Source organism: Peromyscus eremicus, chromosome 12, assembly GCF_949786415.1.
Source record: "Peromyscus eremicus chromosome 12, PerEre_H2_v1, whole genome shotgun sequence".
NCBI classification, from domain to species: Eukaryota; Metazoa; Chordata; class Mammalia; order Rodentia; family Cricetidae; genus Peromyscus; species Peromyscus eremicus.
In genome coordinates this window covers 76222354-76236789 of record NC_081428.1, presented here as the reverse complement: position 1 = coordinate 76236789, position 14436 = coordinate 76222354, and positions in this window count along the sequence as shown.

The window sequence follows — 14436 nt, the reverse complement described above, 5'->3', positions numbered from 1 at the left end:
AGTGCCTTTACCCAATGGAACCATCTTGCCAGCCCCAAACTAGATGCTTTTTTGTAAACCTTTTGCCCTAGAGCTAATTTTAATTATATTTTCCTATGTGTTCTGTCACAATTGTCAGATATATATATATAGATAGATAGATAGATAGATAGATAGATAGATAGATAGATAGATATAGATAGATAGATAGATATAAAATTTCTAAAAATGAATTCTTTTCAAGCTAAATCATTACTTTTGGAAGATGGAAGACAGAGTCCACACGAATAAACTAGGATTGTTTATCCCTCATGCTGATCAAAGCCTGGTCTTTGTTTAAACCTATCACAAGGACAGATGTGGTGGTACACACCTGTAATCCCAGCATTCAGGAAGCAAAGGTAGAAGGATTGTGGGTTTGAAGCCAGCTTGAGCTGCATATTAAGGCCATAAATCAAGAAAAGAAAGTTGTGATGTGTGATGGTTTGAGTAAGAATGGCTCACGTATTTGGATACTTGGTCCAAAGTTGGTGGAACTATTTGGGAAGGATTAGGAGGTGTGGCCTTGTTGGAGGAGGTGTGTCACTGGTGGCTGACTTTGAGGTTTCAAAAGACTCTGGCCATTTCCAGAATTCTCTCTCTGTCTCCTCCTTGCAGTTTAAGGTGCAGGCTCTTAGCTGTTCCTGATGCCAAGCCTTTGCTCAGTCATCATGGACTTGAGCCCTCTGAAACCATACACCCAATTAAACTATTTCTTTTATAAGTGACCCTGGTCAGACTCCTGCCAGGGAAGGAGGTAGGCTGACTGCAAACCTTCACTTCTCCTTCTGATCCTCCAGATCCAATCCCCAGTCTCATCCACAGCTCTGTTGCAGAACACCTGCTACAGTCTCCCCTCCCTCTCTGACCCCATCACCAATAGATCAGGAAGATCTCCAACCTTCCTTCCCCCAACTCACCCCAGTATCCCAGCTTCCAACACCAGCAGGTATTTCCTGAAAACACACTAGCTGAGCAGGCCAGGAAAACAGGCAAGCTAACTCAAGAAGACCTTCACCACTCCCTCCTCTCCTCCAAACCCAATCTCCCAGTCTCATCCCTAGCTCTGCAACAGAACACCTGCTGCAGCCTTCTTCTCCTGCCACACTTCATGTGGATCCCACAGACCTTTCTCCTAATCTCCCTTCCCCCACTCATTGCTTTATCCCACCCCCCAACTTTGGCAGGCACTCCCCACTAACCCACGGGCCACTTCTGCCAGGGAAGCAGGTAGGCTGTCTGTAGATCTTCACCTCTCCTTCTGTTCCTCCAGATTCAATCCCCCAGTCTCATCCCTGGCTCTATAGCAGACCTTCTGGGGTGACCTCTTTTCCCTCTTTGCCCTTATCCCAAGGAGACTAAATAAACAAGTCCTGGTAGAATACTGCTTTTCTCCCTCCTGTGAACCCCCTCAGGTCCCTAGTCTATCCCCATTCCTAAGTGTCAGCTCCCAATACCCAAAAACACATGCTGTGGAACAATCTTTGTACACTGTAAATATCTATTGCTCTCATTGTTATTAAAAAGCTGATTAGCTGATAGCTGGGCAGGAAGAGATTGGGTGAGACAGGAAGAATGCTAGAAAGAGGAAAGAGGAAAGGTGGAATCAGAGGAGTCATGGGCCATACACAGAAGGAGTCAGACATACAAAATAGGTTAGAGGTAGAAGCCACGAGCCTCAGGGCAGCACACAGATTAATAGGAATGGGTTAAAATCGTAAGGTCTAGCCGGACGTTGGTGGCGCACGCCTTTAATCCCAGCACTCGGGAGGCAGAGCCAGGCGGATCTCTGTGAGTTCGAGGCCAGCCTGGGGTACCAAGTGAGTTCCAGGAAAAGGCGCAAAGCTACACAGAGAAACCCTGTCTCAAAAAACCAAAAAAAGAAAAAAATCATAAGGTCTAGTTAGTAACAAGCCTGAGCTATTGGCTGAGAATTTATAATTAATATTAGGCCTCTTTGTGTTTCCTTGGGAGCTGCTGGTAGGACAGAAACTTCTTTCTATAAACACATTATACCCGGAACCACCAGTGGCTACACCTATCTGGTCCACAGAAAATCTACCAAGCAGCACACACACTCTCCTAAAAAATTGAGGAAACAAACCAAGGAAAAAACACTCATCCAACAAAGACAAAATCAGATATCATCACCTAGAATTATAAGCTTCCCAATACCAGATGCCTAGATGCCAGCATAAAAATAAAATTGATAACAGCTAGGACAATATGTTTCCACTAGAGCACAGAAACCTTACCACAGTAGACCCTGAATATTCCAACATAGCTGAAGCACAGGAAAAGACCTTAAAATAGCCTGTATGAATATGATAAAGGCCCTTAAAGAGGAAAAGAAATCCAGGAATAGGGATAGGGGGTGGAAAGAACAACTTGGCACCATCAGGACCAAGCAGGAGGAGAAGGTCTACATGCCTGCCTGGGGCACCATTATGGTGAGCAAATATATGGTAGGGTACGCATGGAGAGAGAGAGAGAGAGAGAGAGAGAGAGAGAGAGAGAGAGAGAGAGAGAGAGAGAATGGCTCATGTCCTGTGGAGAGAGGCAGATCTGAATAGATGAAGATGGTGAGGATGGGGCTGAGGTGGGTGGCCTGCTTGCCACCTGGGGCCATGGTGACATCCTGGCCTGGGCTACTGCCAAGGGCCATGTCTGAGTCCATTACCCTGTTGTAGCCATAGTCTGTGTTGATGTCCATGGCTTCTGCTACCACAAAAAATCCCAAGAGGATAGGGCTGCACAGAATTGGCCCCACTCCTCACTGGCTACAGCGCTAGAGAGAACTGGCCCTGCCTCTCTCAGGCTGCAGCACTTGGGAGAGTGGGCCCTGCATCTGGCCTGGACAGCAGAGTGGAGCTGGCTTTATTCATGGGTGGTGGGGCATTGAGCCAGCCCAGAGAACATGATCATGGGAGAGCTTGCCCCACTGCTTGTCTGTCATATGGTGGCATGGTCCAGGAAAGATGCCTACTCTTGCCCCTTGCCACCTGATGCAGACAAAAAAGTTGGCCCCAGGGTCAAGACCACAAGAGAGCTGGCCCAGCCCCTCACCAGCTGCAGCACTCAGGAGAGCTGGTCCTGCACTTTGCCTTGGCAGCACAGTAGAGCTGACCCTGTTAGCAAGGGCAAGAAACCAGCCCTGAGGGAAGGAGAGTGGGAGAGCTTGCCCTATCCCCCTCAAATGCCATGTGGTGGTATGGGTGAGGGAAAGATGCCCTCCCCGTCTTGCCCTTCACCACCTGTGGAATGCTGGAGAACTGGCCTCATGGGACATGAGAGTGGGAGGACTGGCCCTGCCCCTCACCAGCTGCAGCACTCAGGAAAATCGCCCATGCACCTCCCATGGGCACCACAGTAGAGCTGGCCCTGCTGGTGTAGGTGTAACTGAGCTCCAAGGGTATGAAAGCAGGAGAACCAGCCCTGACCCTTGCTGTAGACACCAGCTCAACTTCTCCATGTTCAGTGAGTTGTGTGGGTGTTGTCTTCAGCAACCTACTCTGGGATTTTGGTATACACTGAAGACCAGTTGAGACATCAAGCCTTGTGGACTGAACAATTACTGGATTCTTGGATTCTTGTCAACTTGACATTGGAAAACTAACTGAAAGTTCAGAAAGTATGACCTTTGCGATCTTCATTTCTTAGTTCATTAAAATGTTCAATTTTGCCTTTGAAAAAAAGAAGTGTAGATAGTAGAGCTGCAAGTTTTAACTTTCATGCTTTGATCATAGATGACAGTTTTAATGCTATAAATATGGCTCAGTTTGCCATATCCATTGAAGATATTGATGATGGATCTTGTATTAGTCAGGGTTCTCTAGAGTACAGAATTTATAGAATGAATTCCCCAATACACACACACACACACACACACACACACACACACACACACACACACAATTTATTAGACAGACTTATGAGCTGTTGTCCAGCTAATCAATAGCTGCCTATGTACAGAAGGCCTAAGAATACAAGAATCCAGTAGTTGTTCAGTTCACAAGGCTGAATGTCTCAGCTGTCTTCAGTATATGCCAGAATCCCAAAGGAGTAGTAGACACTACTGCTGATGAAGGAATGGACTTGCCAATGAGGGTGGGAGGAAGTAGTCACAAAGAAAGCTTCTCTCTTCTATGTTCTTATATAGGCACCCAGCAGAGGGTGTGGCCCAGACCCCAGGTGGGTCTTCCCATCTCAAAGATCTGGATTAGAAATGGATCATCCTGTTTCAAATGACCCAATTAAGAAAAAAAAATCCCTCACAGGTGTGCCCAGCCATTTTTGGGGTTTTCATTAATTCCAGATGTAGTCAAGTTGACAACCAAGAACAGCCATTACAAGTCCACCCCTTGTCAACTTGACACACTATCATGTCTCTTTATGTAGTGCTTAATTTCTAAATCAAATAATAACCAGGTCATAAGTATACCTAACATGAGATATAATTAGTTCACATATAATCACAAAAGCATTATAAAATTTAAAATAGATGGCTGCTGTGTATAGAATGTCTAAGAATCCAGTAATTTTTCAATCCATAGGCAGGATGTCTCAGCTGGTCTTCAGTATATGCTGAAATCCCAAAGAAGTAGACTTTGGTGAAGGAACAGACTTGCTAATGAGGGCAAGAGGAAGCAGGCAAAAGGAGAGTTTCTTTCTTCCAATAGAGGGAGTGGCCCAGATTAGAGGTGGGTCTTCCTACATCAAAAGATCTGGATTAATGATGTTTTTCCCACCTCAAAGATCCAGTTTAGAAGTGGATCTTCCCACTTCAAATGGTGTAATTAAAAAAAATTTTCTTACAGGTATGCCTAGCCATTTTTTAGTTTTAGTTAGTTTCAGATGTAGTCAAGTTGACAACCAAGAATAGCCATCATGGATATGTTACTGAAGTGCCATTCAGTGGCTTTTAAAGTATCATTAAAAGACACTGTAAGACAATATGCTAAAGCTATATGGACATTTCTATGCATATTGCTGGTGAGTTACCAATGATGCCCAAGCAATAACAGCTAAAACAGAGAGACTTGTAAAATTAGTAGAAGACAATTCAGTTGCTGGCAAAACTCATCTTTAAAGCAGTATCATTGCACAGTATATCCATGTTAGCATGGAGATAAAGCAGTTCAGCAGGTAAAGGTAATTTCCTCACAAGCCTGGTATCTGAATTTGATCCTCAGAACCTTCCTAAAGGTAGAAGGAGGAAAACAAGTCCACAGAGTCATCCTCTGACTGTGGCACATATGCCGTTGAACCTATAAACATACACCATGCAACCACAACAATAATAATAGAGAAATGTATGCAAAAGAGCATTCATATCATTAAGACTGTAAATTTTATAAGGGCCAAGGGATTAAATCACCACCCATTCTAGGAACTATTGTTGATGTAACTATTATAACATCATTTAATATTTGGAAGTAAGATGCCTAAGTTGAGGCCATATGTTAACGTGATTTTATGATTTGTGAGCAAGGAGAAAACCAAATCATCAATATGTTTCAAGTCATAATTGTGGTTCCAAATGAAAATAAAATTATGGCCATCTAAAATTAAGGCCAATAATTTTATACATTTTGGTACACTGGTTAAACACAGTCCAGTGAAAAGCAAAAAAAAAAAAAAAGTAACAACAGATTTCAAGATTTTTTGGAAAATAATTGATAGTTAGGTATACTTGCAACTGTACTTTCAGTCAAAATAAATATGTTGCCTGATTTTCAAGTGGAATACAAAGAACTTCCACCTGGCATTTGAGGCCTTATCTTCTGAGAGACAAATGTTCCTCACTTCACTATTACATATTATTCATGGCATAGCTCTTGTTTGTGAGAAACTATTTTCAAGAATGAAACACATACAGGCTGGAGAGATGACTCCATAGCTAATAAGAATACTTGGTATGCTTCCAATGGATCTGATTTCCATTCCCAGCATCATGTGAGGCCGCTCACAACCACCTGTACCTCCAGCTCCAGAAGTCAGATGCCTCTGGCCTCCATGGGTACTTACACTCATATGTGTATGCCCAAACACATAATTTTAAATTTAAATTAAGTCTAAAAAATAGAGTAAAAATAGAACCGAACACCTGATGAACACAGTGAACATTTTCTGAGATTGCTTCTGTTAAGGTGGTGATAATACATTAGTTCCAAAACACAATGCCAAGATGCTCCTGCTTCTAGGTGACCCTCCTTTTAATTACTTAGATGTGTTAATTTTCTTTATTAGTGATCACAAACTTTGTACCTGCTGAATGATTTTTAAGGACTCTGGATAGGATATTGCAGAATTAGAATTATTGTGGAAGGATTATTTTGCTCATCTGTAGTGGCAAATATCATGAAAACTGCACACAGTTTTAATTTTCACCTTTCATTTGTGTATTTACTGTGTAGCCCAGAGAAGCCAAGAAATTGGGTTCTCTTCCTAAGGGGCTCACTCTGGTCCCTGCTCACATGAGATTCATGATGATGAAAGTCCCTTATGGATGACATTAGATTTTCTACAGCTGATATATCTTCAAGGTCTACCCTCCCTCTCTCACAGGACAGGGTCAGGGCAGAACAGCCAGCCCCAGCTTATTAATGCCTTGTCCTACCCCATAGTTTTCATAGACATTGGATTTAGGAATAAAGTTGGAGAAAGGATAGCCCAACCATCTTCCTGCTGGCTGCCTTCCTGGGGCTGAGACTTGAACAGGAATCCCAGCAGCACCTGCCTATGTGGAGCTATGGTATCACTCAGCACATGCTGGCACACACTGTTAAAATGCCAGAACAGCCAATGTATCACATGCATGGCTGCCGACCTTGGAGGACAGGAAAGGAGTTACTAGAGTTATAGACAGTTTCTCAAACTCTGGACCTCCTTATTCTTTGAGGGTTGCCAGGGGGATAGGAAAAAATGGGAGAAATAGGCACTTAAGGAGAAAACAAAGGCCACAGTCTGCCTCCATGCTAATGGTAGTTATCTCTGATGTACTCACCAATGTATTTTAACTTGTCTTGATTTAGGCTTTCTTTGTTCTGTTAGTATAAAAACATCATGACATTTGGAATACCAGCAGGCCAAACCTGCTGGTGTCTACCACTTTGAGACCACAGGGAAACTGACCTGCAAATGGACTCTTCCATCCTCAAAGCTCCCCTTTTCCTTCCTACAAAACCTCAAGACACCCACTGGAACTGGGCGGGCAACACTCCTTAGGAAGTTACTCTTCTGAAACTCTGAGCGAAACACTGTGCTGTGATTCTAACTACTCTATCAGCTACCTATAGACTCAGCTTCCTTGAGCTGAGACTATAAAATTCCTTTCACTTTTTATTTTGCTATTTTGGGTCTACCTGCCTAGGCTGTAGGCAACATCTCCTCCTATACCCATTCTAACCTACTGTGATAGTTTGAATAGGAATGGCCCCCATAGACTCATGTGTTTGGCCCATAAGGAGTGGCACTATTAGGAGGTGTGAGCTTGTTGGAGTAGATGTGGCCTTGTTGGAGGAAGTGTGTCACTATGGGGGTGGGCTTTGAGGTCTTCTATGCTCAAATATGCCCAGTATGGCTCATGGTCTCCTTTTGTTGCCTGTGGATCAAGAAGTAGAACTCTCAGCTTCTTCTCCAGCACTGTGTCTGCCTGCACACTGCCATGTTCTGCCATGATGATAATGGACTAAACCTCTGAAACCATAAGCCAGCCCCAATTAAATGTTTTCCTTTATAAGAATTGCCATGGTCATGGTGTCTCCTCACAGCAAAGGAAACACTAACTAAGGCACATATGTAACTAAAGTATCTTTTTAAAGAAGGTGTAACAATATACATTTGATTCCAGGGACTCATAATATAATGGAGGATGGACTTACTTTACCATGTGATAGAGTTCGCCTTGGGCAGCTGACATCTTGGCTGGGGGACCACATAAAGGTGGAAGTAACCATGTGTTGATTGCCATCTTTGCTAACGATATGAAGGAGACAAATAATGTAACTTCACCACCTTCTTGGTTAATGTCACCGTATCGCACAAGCCAAAATAATATTCGTAAAACTTCATGGTCCCACTTAATCCTCTGTGTGTTGGATTCCCAAAGCAGCACAAAGAGACAAAAGGCAGGAAAAAGACTACAGTCTGACCTTAATAGATGAGATTGTGCTTATTAACACACACAGAGAGGGATAGCCTCTTTTCCACAGGAAATGGAGGGGTCTTTGAGGGGGACAGATGACTGGGACTCTTACAGGGGTGGGTGAGGGGCTTGAGAATGAGGGATTTGATAGGGGCTACATTCAGGTCACCGTCACTTATCTGGGGTCAGAGAACAGAAAAGCCACTAGATACTTAGGCTAAAAAATGTTGGCACTCACGCCTTTAATCCTAGCATTCCAGAGGCAGAAATCCATCTGGGATCTCTGTGAGTTCAAGGCCACATTGGAAACAGCCAGGCATGGTGACACACACCTTAAATCCCAGGGAGTGAGCCTTTAATCCCAGGGAGTGATGGTAGAAGGCAGAAAGGTATATAAGGCATGAGGACCAGAAACTAGAAGCATTTGGCCTGGTTAAGCATTTGGCTGATTAAGCTTCAGGCTTTCGAGCAGCAGTTCAGCTGAGAGCCATTGGGATGAGGACACAAAAGCTTCCAGTCTGAGGAAACAAGACCAGCTGAGAAGTTGGCCAGGTGAGGTTAGCTGTGGCTTGTTCTGTCTCTCTGATCTTCCAGTATTCACCCCAATACTTGGCTCCAGGTTTGTTTTTATTAATAAGACTCTTTAGATTCATGCTACATTGTTTCCCTTTGAGGATGGGGATTTTATAAAAAAAAATATAATCTCAACAATAATGTTCAAAATTGTGGCTTAATAAAATATGTCTTATATATGATTATATATATGTGTGTATATATATGTATATATATATACATATATATACTGCATATATGTGATTATGGTTTGTTATTTACATCATGTACTTAGCACCAAATTGACTGTCAGTAAATGTTCATGTAAACTAATATTGTTAGTTGTCAACACAGTTCAGATTTCTGAGTGCTTGTGAGAAAACTCCAAGAAAACAAGTCCAGAGTCTTGTGACCCCAGTTTCTTTAAAAAATACAGAATTGTCCTCAAAATGTGCTTTTATGTCCCTCCCAAGTATAGTGAATAGGAGTGGGTTTACTTTAGATTATTCACTACAACTGGCCATTGTTGTTTATATGTCTTTATAGAAAAAACATTAAAACATGTTTTTTTCCTATTTTCTAGGTTAAATAACTGCCATATTTATACCTTCAGATATTCTTGTCTAACTGATTGAAGTGGGGCCTGTTAGGTGTTAATACTCCTTCATAAAAGGGGAGAGGACTAGATCATCCCAACCAATTTTACATAGACAAAGTCAAAGGTGGGGGGGGTGTTATCTATCCATGTGACTATAGGCAAAGGGGGTATCTATCCATGTTACTGTAGACAAAGAGGGTATCTATCCATGTGACTATAGGCAAAGGGGGTATCTATCCGTGTGACTGTAGACAAAGAGGGTATCTATCCATGTGTCTATAGGCAAAGGAGGTATCTATCCATGTGACTGTAGACAAAGAGGGTATCTATCCATGTGATTATAGGCAAAGTGGGTATCTATCCATGTGACTATAAGACACATAGTGAGTAGAGACTTTTCAGTGTGATTGCTTCTGGGTTACTCACAATCCCATCAGTAACTTCTTAGCAATTCTCTATAAGTAAGCCCAGTAAAACTCATTGGTTCCCCAGGGTGAACTTTGAAATTAAATTTTGGTCTGGGGACCTTATGAAGAGTGGACAGACATTGCTTAGACCCTCCCTCCCTCAGAGAAAATTTTCACAACAGATATATTCATTTATAATACTATTACATCTCATGGTATTAAAAAAGAAAAAATGATGTAAATGTGGAAATTGATTTTGCAAGGAAAAATTTATGTATGAAGATTAAGATGAATGTGTGTTTCCAGAATGGGAAAAAACTAGAAAGCTGTTGCAAGTTGTTAAGGTCTGAGTAAGCTACCTAAGGTACGTAGAGGATGAGATAATATATATGGTATTAAAGTCTCTAAGATCTAAAATTAACAATTTCAAAAAATTAGCTAAAAAGTATGTCAAATCAAACTTAGAAGTATCTGGCTAGTAAAATATTTTACAGTAGTTAAAAGTACCAGGGTCATGTAACTACCCTTCTGGGTGTCTAATAATCATACTTGGAGGCTATTCTAATGTGCTCAGAGGGACTAAAAGCAGAATATTTTCCCCTCATCCTCCAAGGTCAATGAGGTCCCAGGGGACTGTGGCCATCTCTAGAAATGTTCTGTACTTGTGGAAAGTCACCTATTCTGGAGACACCACTCAGTGAATTATAACCAGAGTACAGTCTACAAATAGGAGGGTCAACATACATGAAAGATTTCCTCAAGCTTCTGGGGGAGCCATGGTTAGGCCCAAGCAAGGCTTTGACTTATCCTCACATGGAGGAACAACAGGTAAAGAAAGGCTGGAGAAGCCAGGGTTCCTCACAAGCCCAAGTGACCCCCGAGGACCAGATCCTCAAGTGGCCTTGACAGTACAAAAGCAATTAATTTGGGCTATCAGCATGGTATAACCAACATTAAGATGATCAGTATGTTCTTTAATAGTTCAAGGGACAGCAATCTTTAGACATTATACTTAACCATGTGAAATATTATTTGGATAACTATTTTTAACTAATGATTCTCTTCCTGAGTATAATAGTAATATATATTATCTGGGATATATACATATATCCCAGATATAGGATAAAATTTTGGCTTGCTTAAGCACTACAGTGTGTATTCACAGCTGAGAAAAACAGAGCTCTAAAGGCATCCACTTCTTTACGTATCCAATCACTGGGTCTGTCTGCCCACTAAGATCTAGCACTCCTGGGTCTGGCCTCTGTCTCCCTATCAATATGGATTCATACCTCTTTCAAGCTACATCTTTTCATAACAGACTCCTTCCCAGGTCCCATACCCACAATAAACCTCCCAAGACAGGTCAGCTTTCTTCAGCCTCTTACCACCCCCCACCCTGCGCAATTCCGAATAGTGAAATATATGGCTCTCCTCCAACTTTTCAACTCTACTGGCATCCTTCCCATTCTGACCCAACTCACCCCTGCTAAATATCTACAGATCTCCCTGCCTCTGTATGGGAACCCCTATCCATGGACACCCACCTCTTCTCACTTACTCCTCTTTATGTCTCCCACTTCTACTTCTCTCCCTCCCACTTCATTTTCCTGGACAATCTCTCAGTTTCACTCTGTAACCACATCATCCATTTTCAGCCTTCTATTGATTATTTTTCAGAGGTTTCTCTAGAAGTTCATGGTAGCAATTGCAGGATCCACCATAGCTGATCAAGTTAAAACTTTCCTCTTGTGATGTGAAATCAACCTCACCTACGGCCCTTAGATTCTTGGGGAGAGATCCTAGCCCCCACCCAATCATCTCCCTTCCTCTCATTCCCCACTTCTGAAGGAAGTAACCACTTATATCACTCCCCTTCATGACCCACAAACCTCAAGGGGGCTGAAAAACTCCAACAGGGAAGCTGACTTGACTGATAACACCTGTGGAAGCTTTGACCTCACACAAAACCTGCTGGTGTCTACCACTTCCATACTGAAGGGGAACTGACCTGCAGATGGACTCTTACATCCCCAAATAACCCAGGCTATTGCCAAGACAATATGTTTTGCTCTACACAAATTGACAGTGGGGCTCCATTGCTGAAAATAACACCTACACAACCCATTGAACAAGAAGAGGTCAAGCTGGTTCCTATATGGTACCTTCACTCCATGTTTTAGTGTCTTTAGTACAGGAAGGAACTCTGTAGGATATCAAAAGAGAAACATAAATACCAACCCAATTATAAAACCTTTGACCTACAGTACTGTCCTGCCTGCAAAATACATTAGGGAAATAGTGGCATAAAGCTTGTGGGAGTAACCAATTATTAGGATCAATCCACATGAGTCTATTAAATGGGTAACATAATTTTATTAAGATATAAATTGAGGAAATACACTGAATACAGAATGGAGTAAACAGCTGAAGTTGTCCTCTGTTCTGACCAGGAGTGAATCCACCTCACAGGCACAGGGATGTGATCCTTCTCCAATTCCTTATAAGAGGTCACATACAATAGCAGGAAGCACCACCTCCTTGGGGCTGTATAGTCCAAGGCCATGTGTGGACCACTACATTTCCCCCTTTTGTCTAAATAAGAAGGTTCTAATCAATGCAAACTATATAAAATAAGAATGATTATCAAGTATTGTCCAAGAAAAACAAAGGGTAATAACATAAACAAAAATGGAAGTATAACCAACAAGAATAATATCAAACAAGAAAGACATGCTCAGTGTCTAGGAATGTCTAGAACATGAGTAAATGGCAAATTACTGAGATTACTCCAATAGCTGTCCTGTCTTGAAGATTCTAACTCTAGTACTAATATGTTCTAGCTAAGATACAAGAAGATTTTAACCATAACTATCTAGTCTTCGATTCCATCAAAGACCTGAGAAGGAACATAATAATACATGAGAAAACAGAAAATGCAAGCAAGCAATTTCCAAAATTCTTGGGAAAATAGAGACAGCTGACAGCCTGGACACTCACCTAAAGTTTCTCAGCATTGTTGGGGTTTCCAATTTGGCTACAGGCCTAGAATATCTGACAGACCATTTTCAGATGTAGGAAAAGACCATCTTACCCTGTCTTGGCAGAGTTCAGTAGTCACTTTTCCTTGTGTCCTGCTCATCCTGAAAGGGCAGCATTCGTACTGTCAGCAGTGGAGGCAGGGACAGTTCTTTGCCCAGCAGGCCTATTTGTACCAAGAAGAAGGCAAACTTCCAAACAGAGTGTCTTAGAAGCCCAACATTCTCTTGGGATCAGATTGGTGCTGCCAGGAGCAATCGTGTCTCACATCAACAAAATTCTAAGTTATCAAAACATTTAAATGCCATCTGACATATGTTTCTGTAAATCTGTACAACCTAACTAACATAACTATAGAAATGACAAGCATGGGTGACTATAGTTCTATAAGTCTTATCTACCTAAATAACCTAAGAACTAAGGCTTCACATTAACAAGGTAAACAGTCTGTAAGCAGATGTACTGTATAAAGACAATGACCTCAAAATTGTGACAATATAGAAAATATCTTAAACAAAGGTAGAAATGTATAGTGCAATGTGCAATATGACAACACTATCTTTAATATGTATCAATATATAAAATATCCTAAACAGAGGTAGAACATACATACAATGTGATAAATATAATATTACACTTATATCAATATACAAAATATTTCAAACAAAAGTAGGAATATGTGTACAATACAACAAATGTAGTTTTGTATTTGTATCAATATACAAATTATCTTAAATAGGAATATAAGAATAGTTTACATTTGTATCAATATACAAGAATTCATATCAGTGCAAATTATCTAAGGCTGATTTTTTATTGAATTAGTTTACTAGTAAATACAATAATCTACTTTAATATACTACACCTTTCCATTCCCCTTTTTCTTTTCTAAAGGAGAATACTGAGTCCACATTTTATTGTTCCACCCCCAACCCTATTACCATCCATCCAAAACCCTGAGAAAAATGAAACATTTGGGAGAGGGGCATTGTTTTCTTAGAATTGCTTCCTGATGTTTAGGGGGCTATGGTATCTCTGTGGGGTCCTGTAAGAAAGCTTAGAAAGTTAGGTCTCAATAGGGCTAGCCATAGAGTCTGAAGCCAGTCTCAGTAATGGGTAAGATTGTCTGAGATTCTGACTAGAAGTGTGGTATGATGGACCATCTCATCTTAGAACTGTCCTGAAGAGTTTTCAGTGCAAAGCTGATCATTGAGTAATGGTCTTAGGTACCATGGCATCTTTCTGGACCAAGTGGAGTCATTGTTGTGGGGTCCCATATTCCTTCTGGAAACTTCAGAGATTGCTATTGGGAAGACTTATTTTCACTGTGGAAAACTTGAATATTAATATCAAAATGGAAAGTTTGGATTTAAAGATGACATGACATGTAAAAAAGGATTGTGAGAAATCAAGAATAAGGATGGAGAGAAATGAATCTTGATAACAATGGTCCTTAGATTATTGGTTTTCTTCTGTCTCATACCAGTTGGCTCTTCCAATATGAGACAGAATCTCTTAATTTTTTCTTTTAACAACATGCTTGGGTTTAGAGAAGGAGAGAGCCACATTCCAACTCCAAAGCCATCTTGATTTATAATTGAACTGGGACCACAACTATTCTAGAGTTAAAGAGATATTGATGTTAAGCAGTGAGATATTACCTTGTAGAGTATATTGGT